The sequence below is a fragment of the Gorilla gorilla genome, chromosome 7, assembly GCF_029281585.2.
Source record: "Gorilla gorilla gorilla isolate KB3781 chromosome 7, NHGRI_mGorGor1-v2.1_pri, whole genome shotgun sequence".
Taxonomy (NCBI): Eukaryota; Metazoa; Chordata; class Mammalia; order Primates; family Hominidae; genus Gorilla; species Gorilla gorilla.
This window is the reverse complement of record NC_073231.2, coordinates 149,694,602-149,702,700: the sequence shown is the minus strand read 5'-3', so window position 1 is coordinate 149,702,700 and position 8,099 is coordinate 149,694,602. Positions and strand designations below refer to the sequence as shown.

Below are 8,099 nucleotides of genomic sequence, written 5' to 3'. Positions count from 1 at the left end.
AGAAACACCCACAGGTGTGGAGGGGCAACCCACCCCTTTAGCAGTGAGCCGAGATCACACCACTGCATTCCAGCCTGGGCAACAAGAGCAAAACTCCATCTCTAAAAATAAAAAGACATCCTGATCGGGTGTGGTGGCTCACACCTGTAATCCCAGCACTTTGGGAGGCTGAGGAGGGTGGATCATGAGGTCAGGAGATCGAGACCATCCTGGCTAACACGGTGAAACCCCGTCTCTACTAAAAATACAAAAAAATTAGCCAGGTGTGGTGGCAGGTGCCTATAGTCCCAGCTACTGGGGAGGCTGAGGGAGGAGAATGGTGTGAATCCGGGAGGTGGAGGTTGCAGTGAGCGGAGATTGTGCCACTGCACTCCAGCCTGGGCGACACAGCAAGACTCCACCTCAAAAAAAAGACATACTGACAAGTAGGCGAACACCAAGGGCAGGGCACTCTGGTGTGGACAGGAGGGGCTCCTGTGGTTGAGAGAGAGGAGTAGCACCATCAGAGTGTGGTGAGACCCTCATGCTTCCCAGGTAATGCAGAGGCTGAGGTTGAGCTTACATCTATGCCGTAGGGCCCACAGTGAGGACAGGTGGCCTCACAGCAGATGTGTGGGCAACAGCCCAGACCAGGGCAACAACTTAGAGTCAGAATGCACACTAAGCTGTGCACACCCCAGGGCACTGATGGGGACTTACATCTGCCCCAACTTCAACCACAGTGGCCTGTGGACACAGCTCTACAATCCAGACAGAGAGGGAGCTGGTGCTTCTGGGACATCAGACCAACCAGGATCCACCAAAGGTGAGAAACTCAAAAGACCCTCCTACTTTACAGAAGCTCCTGAGGGGTCACAACCCAAGGGTCCAGCAGCCCTTGCACAGACTTCTGCCTACTAGGGTGGTCTGAAGATCTTAAAGCCTTGAGTTTGGGATAAGGCAGCTCCAGATGAGCAACACCCAGACCTTGTCACAAGTGGACAAAATTCTCTGGAAGAGGATGCATCATGTGGTGACTTCAGCTTATTCCTATAAATACTTCTCAAAATGGTCTGCACACAAGCGAAGAAATCAGAGCACATCAGGAATGAAGACTCCATGAGTGAGAACCCACAGAAATGACAGAACAAACCCACAAAGACCATAAAATAGCCCCGGTCAACTGTAAACAGCAATAACTAAAGTTAAGAATTCAATGGGCAGATTTAACCAGCATGTCAGACAAATCCCTGAGGGAGTTGGTGAAATGAAAGACAGAGTAGAAGGAATTTTGGAGAATATAGCACACGGAGATAAAAGCTGGGAAGAGCAGGAGAGAAGCTAAGGTGCAAGGAGAACAGTAAGATGGTCCAACATACATCAAATGGAGTCCTTGAAGGTCAGAAGATAGAGAATGGGGCAGAGGAAACATCGGAAAAGATAAAGGTTTAGAATTTTCCAGATCAAAGACATTAATATCCAAATTAGTGTCCCCAATCTCCAACTTTCTTTGTTTTTTTTTTTTTTTTTTGAGACAGAGTCTTGCTCTGTCGCCCAGGCTGGAGTGCAGTGGCGCAATCTTGGCCCACTGCAAGCTCTGCCTTCCAGGTTCATGCCATTCTCCATCCTCAGCCCCCTGAGTGTCTGGGACTACAGGCACCCGCCATCATGCCCAGCTAGTTTTTTGTATTTTTAGTAGAGATGGGGTTTCACTGTGTTAGCCAGGATGGTCTCGATGTCCTGACCTCATGATCTGTCCGCCTTGGCCTCCCAAAGTGCTGGGATTACAGGCGTGAGCCATGGCACCCGGCCCCTATCCATATCTTAGTGATACTGCAGACATCCAAAGGCTGAGAGAAGGTCTGAAAGGCAGCCAGAAAGAAAAGTCAGATTGCCTGTGAACAAGAGGTAGACTAACAGCTGATCTCCCAAAAGTAGCAACAAAGCAAGACCAGAGGAGGTTCCACAGAGAGCCAAAGAGCCAGACTCTTCCCCAACCTCAAGTCAAAAGAGCCCCTCCCAACATGTCCAGACGCCAACCCTGGAAAGGGAGCATGTTGTGGAAGACTGAGCCCTCTGAGAGGCCCGACCCTCAGCTTGGAGACACTGAGCTTCACCTGACGGGGCCTGACTTAATTACTGCAAGGAACAGAATCAAACCTAGCTTTTGTCCCTGCTGGTCTGTGGTGAGGCTCATGTGTAGGGCCAGGTCAGTTACAGAAGGGTCTTTCCTTCTGCTGTACAGTATCACAGGTACAGAGAGAAAAGAGGGTGAGGAATGTTCGGCCGTTAAAAGGACTACCTGTCAGCTTTGTGTTCATTTGTTGGTGCTGCTCTTCTGACAAAATGCAATTCTTTTTTTTTTTTTTTTTTGAGGCGGAGTCTCGCTCTGTCACCCAGGTTGGAGTACATCAGCACAATCTCAGCTGACTGCAACCTTCGCCTCCCGGGTTCTAGTGATTCTCCTGCCTCAGCCTCCTGAATAGCTAGAATTACAGGCACGCACCACCACGCCCGGCTCATTTTTGTATTTTTAGTAGAGAGGGGGTTTGGCTATGTTGGCCAGACTGGTCTCAAACTCCTGACTTCAGGTGATCTGCCTGCCTCAGCCTCCTAAAGTGCTGGGATTACAGGCATGCACCACCATGCCCAGCTCATTTTTGTATTTTTAGTAGAGACAGGGTTTTACCATGTTGGCCAGGCAGGTCTCGAACTCCTGACTTCAGGTGATCCACCCGCCTCAGCCTCCCAAAGTGCTGGGATTACAGGCATGAGCCACTGCGCCCGGCCAGCAAGTTTCGTAAGTAACTAAAAATGTCCAAAGGTTAACAAGTCCAAACTTGTGCTGCTGCTGCATGACAGCCAATCAGTCGAGACAAGGAGTTGAAGCCGAGAAGGCAACTTCATTTTGGAGAGCAGCAAGCCCAGCAGATGCGAATGAGCATCCTCAGGAACCATCTCATGCCAGTGTGAGGTTCAGGCCCTTTTCAAGTTCAGGGCAGGGGAAAGAGGAGGGCTTGCGATCAAGGGGCGATGGATGACAGCTGGGTGCCAATGAGGCTCCAAGGAGGCTGGGAGCTTCCTCTTCCTTTTCAGGTCACAATGCTCCTGTAAATCTTCAACAAAGTATAGTTAGCTGTTTACATGCTTTCCTTTCAATCCTCGAATGAGTTTCAAAAACTACATGAAAACTGCTGTCCTTGCATTTTATGTCAGTGCTCTACAATGATCCTAATCTATGCGCAAGAGTGGGTAAAGACCCCTTCAACAAAAAAGGAGTGACTGATGTGAGTTGTGGTGCGGTCTCACTGTCACGCAAATAGTCCTTTAAAGCAATTTGGTGCATACGCTAAGATCCCACCAGGGAGGGCTGTTGACACGAGGAGAGCTCACCATAGGTGTCAATTATCTTCAACTTGGACTTTGCCTTATCTGTATGCTGAATAGATGTCTCTATTCCTTAGGATTGAGTTATGACTAAATATATTGCTATCCTCCTGAAATCATTTTGGAAATAATTATTCCTAATCAGTACTTCACATACACACATGTGCGCACATACCAGCTTCCAAGCTGGTTGCTGGCCGCCACAGGCCTTCGTGGCTGCTGTCTGGAAACGGCTGTTTCTGGCTGTGTGTACCCTTCACAGGCTTGCTCGGAGTGAGCTGGGAAGCCAGCAAGCCACTGTCTCCACCGCCCAATCTGGGAGGCACTAGCCCAGTGCCTCTGCTGTGTTCTAGCCCTGGAAGCAAGTCACCCAGTCCAGTCCACACTCCTGGGAGGGGATTGCACGTGAGGCGGGAGACCAGGAGGCAGGGTCACCAGGACAGACAGTGGGAGGGATCCTCTGGTGCTCCTCTGACCCCCCAGAGCTGGAACCCCCTGGCTTTCTCCCACCCTTGGATTCCTGGCATCCAGGACAGCAGTCCTGAGCCCTGCAAGCCCGGGGATCGTCCACCTGCCAATGGGAAACAAATCTGCAGGAATTCAGAGAGCAGCTCACCTGCATGCCTCACAGGAGAGAGAGGCTTGGGAAGACTCTAAGGTGACAACCATGGAGCCCCAGTAGATCTGCAAGGTGGAAGAGGAGGAGGCAGTGAGCAGCAAACCTACAGCTGGCATCACAAGGCATCGCACAGGGGGCCAAGCACAGTGGCTCATGCCTGCACTCCCAGCTACTCAGGAGGCTGAGGCAGGAGGATCCCTGGAGCCCAGCAGTTCAAGATGAGCTTGGGCAACATAGCAAGACTGGCTCTACAAAAAGTTTTAAAAAATAGCTGGGTGCAGTGGCATGTGCCTATAGTCCCAGTTATTCAGGAGGCTGAGGTGGGAGGATCCCTTGAGCCCAGGAATTTGAGGCTGCCATGAGCTGTGATTGCACCACTGCACTTCAGGGTAACAGAGTGAGACCCTGTCTCTGAAAAAAATAAAAAATAAAAAAAAAAGCCAATTCACAGATTAGGCTCAGAGGGCAGGTGGATGGCTCAATGGCTAAGAGCAGCCCTAGAGAACTTCCAGTAAATTGAAATGGCCTGGCAGCATCAAGGGGTGGAGAAGCTCAGAGGCCGAGCAGAAGGGAGGGTACGCCCCCGCCCTGGGGCACAGCCTGAGTGAGGCGAGGGAGGGTGTGCCGCAGCGGCCACCACTTCTGTGCGTGGGCGGGCAGTGGGACAACCCACTCTGTGGAGTCATGGGAATAAATGCTGGGAAGCATCCCTGCATGCGAACATATAGCCATTGTCACGTTACTGTTCTTACCACGGGGGTCATGCTGGAGCAGCACCAGAGATGGAGGAGTAGCGTAAAACAGCACAAACAGATTCGCTCACTGTGCTGGAGGCTGGAAGTGCAAAATCAAGGTATCGGTAGGGCTGATGCTTCCGGAGGCTCCGAGGGAGAATCCATCCCAGGACTCTCTCCTCACCACTCATGGCCCTGGCAGTCCCACATAGGGTCCAGCCCCACAAGGTCGGTGGGTCTCTCCCCGTGTGCTGAGACGAGAGAGTGTAGAAATAAAGACACAAGACAAAGAGATAAAAGAAAAGACAGCTGGGCCCAGGGGACCACTACCACCAAGTCGCGGAGACCGGTAGTGGCCCCAAATGCCAGGCTGCACTGATATTTATTGGATACAAGGCAAAGGGGCAGGATAAGGAGAGTAAGCCAGCTCCAATGATAGGTAAGGTCACGTGGGTCACGTGTCCACTGGACAGGAGGCCCTTCCCTGCCTGGCAACCCAGGCAGAGAGGGAGAGGAGACAAAGAGAAAGACAGCTTACGCCATTATTTCTGCATATCAGAGACTTTTAGTAGTTTCACTAATTTGCTACTGCTATCTAGAAGGCAGAGCCAGGGGTACAGGATGGAACATGAAGGCGGACTAGGAGCGTGACCACTGAAGCACAGCATCACAGGGAGACGGTTAGGCCTCCGGATAACTGCAGGCAAGCCTGACTGATGTCAGGCTGTCCACAAGAGGTGGAGAAGTAGAGTCTTCTCTAAACTCCCCTGGGGAAAGGGAGACTCCCTTTCCCGGTCTGCTAAGTATTGGGTGTTTTTCCTTGACACTGAGGCTACCGCTAGACCTCGGTCCGCCTGGCAACAGGCATCTTCCCAGACACTGGCATTACTGCTAGACCAAGGAGCCCTCTGGTGGCCCTGTCTGGGCATAACAGAAGGCTCGCACTCTTGTCTTCTGGTCACTCCTCACTATGTCCTCTCAGCTCCTATCTCTGTATGGCCTGGTTTTTCCTAGGCTATGATTATAGAGCAAGGATTATTATAATATTGGAATAAAGAGTAATTGCTACAAACTAATGATTAATGATATTCATATATAATCATATCTAAGATCTATATCAGTATAACTATTCTTATTTTATATATTTTATTATACTGGAACAGCTCGTGTCCTCGAGTCCCAGGCACGCCTTGACCTGTGGGTACATCCCTCCAACACTGGCCTCCATGTTCACGTGACTGTCTACCTTATTTCTCTGCACCCCAAGTATCCCTTTTCTTTCTCTGATAAGGACATCAAACATTGGATTTAGGGCCCACCCCAGCATCTCAAGATCCTAAACTTATTTACATCTGCAAAGACCATTTTTTTTTTTTTCAAATAAGGCTTTGCTCCTAGGTACTGGGGATCAGGATGTAGACTTTTGGGGGATGGTATGTGACCTACCACAGAACATGTGTGTCTGGTTATGGGGGTGGAGAAAGGGTAGGAAATTCATTGAGATTCTTCTGCTCAAGGCTTACCTCCTTAGGGGCTTCTCTGGACCACACCCGCCAAAATGCACCCCTGCCCACCCACAGATCCATTCAACAAGTGTTTGCTGAGGGCCTGCTGTGTGCTGGGTACTGTCCTTGCACCAGAGAAAGAGCAGGGACAACGAGCAGACACTCCTGCCCTGTGGGAGCTCGAATCGCAACACAGACACAGACAGTGAAGAAGAGAGATGAGAAAAACCCAGATGCAAGTCAGGTGGGGTGAATGCCCTGGGAAAAGTCAAGTCAAGCAGGCGAAAGGGGGTGGGGACTGTGATGTCAGGATTCGTGGTCAGGACAGGCCTCTCAGGAAGTGACCTCAGAGGATGTTTGGGAAGGGCGTTCCGGGCAAAGGTATAACCAGGGCAGAGACCCTGAGGGGAAGTGCCTGTCATGTCCGATGGCACAGGGCCGTGTACTTGCGGTGGGCTCAGCTGAAGAAGGCAGCTGACGTGAGGTAGGGTAATGGGACCAATTACTGGGCCTTCATGTTTAGGCCCTCATGCCAAGTGAGAAGGGACCACTGGGGGGCTCCCCAAAACCACCCTCAGGTTCAATGGTTCACTAGAAGGACTCACAGAACTCAGAAAGGGTACTATTTATTACAGCAACGGATGCGTTAAAATCAGCAGTGGCAAGGACTCACAGAACTCAGAAAGGGTACTATTTATTACAGCAACGGATGCGTTAAAATCAGCAGTGGCAAGGACTCACAGAACAGAACCCAGGACAGACCAGCACGGGTCTGCAGGTGTCCCCACCCACTGCAGGCATGGGGACAGTGCTCAACCTCCCAGCACTGAGGTGTGACAATGAGCACAGCATGTCAGCAGCCAGGGAAGCCCTCCGCACCTCAGTGTCCAGGGTTTTTATTGGGTTGGTCACACAGGCATGGCTGACCTCCCAGGTGGCTGACTTTGTCCTCCAGCCCCTGCAGAGGTCAGGCTGATACCACACAGCCCAAGGTCCCCCCGTAGACCATATTGTTAGCACAGACCAGGGATGTCCAATCTGTGGGCTTTCCTGGCACACATTGGAAGAACTGTCCTGGGCAATACCCTTAAATAAAATACACTTAACACTAACAACAGCTGATGAGCTTTAAAAAAAATCTCAACAAGAAAGTTTATGAATTTGTGTTGGGCCATATTCAAAGCTGTCCTGGGCCAAATGCACCCTCTGGGCTGTGGGTTGGACAAGCTTAGCAAAGACTCTGGTGTGGCCCAGGTAAACACAGACATTCAAATCAGGCAGAACATTCCAAGGGCTTAGAGGGTGTCTCCCAGGAGCTGGTCAGGGCCAGTTTCAGGGTGGAGGATTTGAACACCCCAAACCTTTACTGCAGAGAGCCTCAGCAGGATCACCTGGCGTTGGTGGAAACCACACACAAGGGGCCTGGTGACCAAGGCTGGTCAGGAAAGAGAGACCACAAGGGACGCAGCAGGGCCAGATGCCCCTCTGCCAAAGAAAGAAAGAGGCGTCCCAAAGGGCCAGTGCACGGAGCTGCGCGGAGGGGAGGAGCGGAGTTCCAATTTGGGCTCCAGAGAGAGAAGGTAAAGGATGAGGACCCGCCGTGAAGGAGGGAGGTGACCACGGGAAGGCTGTGGGGGCTGTGGGCTGAAGGGGGTTTTAGGTGAGAATCGGGGACAGCCCCGGTGGTCGGCGTGGCTGCAGGGTGTGCTCAGAGCGGCCTCCGGAGGAAGAGGTCGTGTGAGCCGGGTGGGCTCCCCCCTCATGGTTCCACTGTCCCATGAGAGCCAGCCGCGGAGCCAGCCGCGGAAAGGAAAGGCGCGTTTGAGGAGAAAAGAGAAAATCGCCATCCTGGAAGGTGAGAAGATGGGCTTGTGG

The 8,099-nt window shown here is 51.6% G+C and overlaps 1 long non-coding RNA gene across 1 annotated transcript; it reads left to right on the top strand.

Annotated features, from left to right (window-relative positions):
- Positions 1-6,631: 6,631 nt before the first annotated feature.
- LOC109027980 (uncharacterized) lies at positions 6,632-8,085 on the top strand. Its single transcript, XR_002007033.4, has 3 exons — positions 6,632-6,708; positions 7,597-7,804; positions 8,009-8,085. It is a non-coding gene; the product is annotated as an uncharacterized lncRNA (long non-coding RNA).
- Positions 8,086-8,099: the final 14 nt, after the last annotated feature.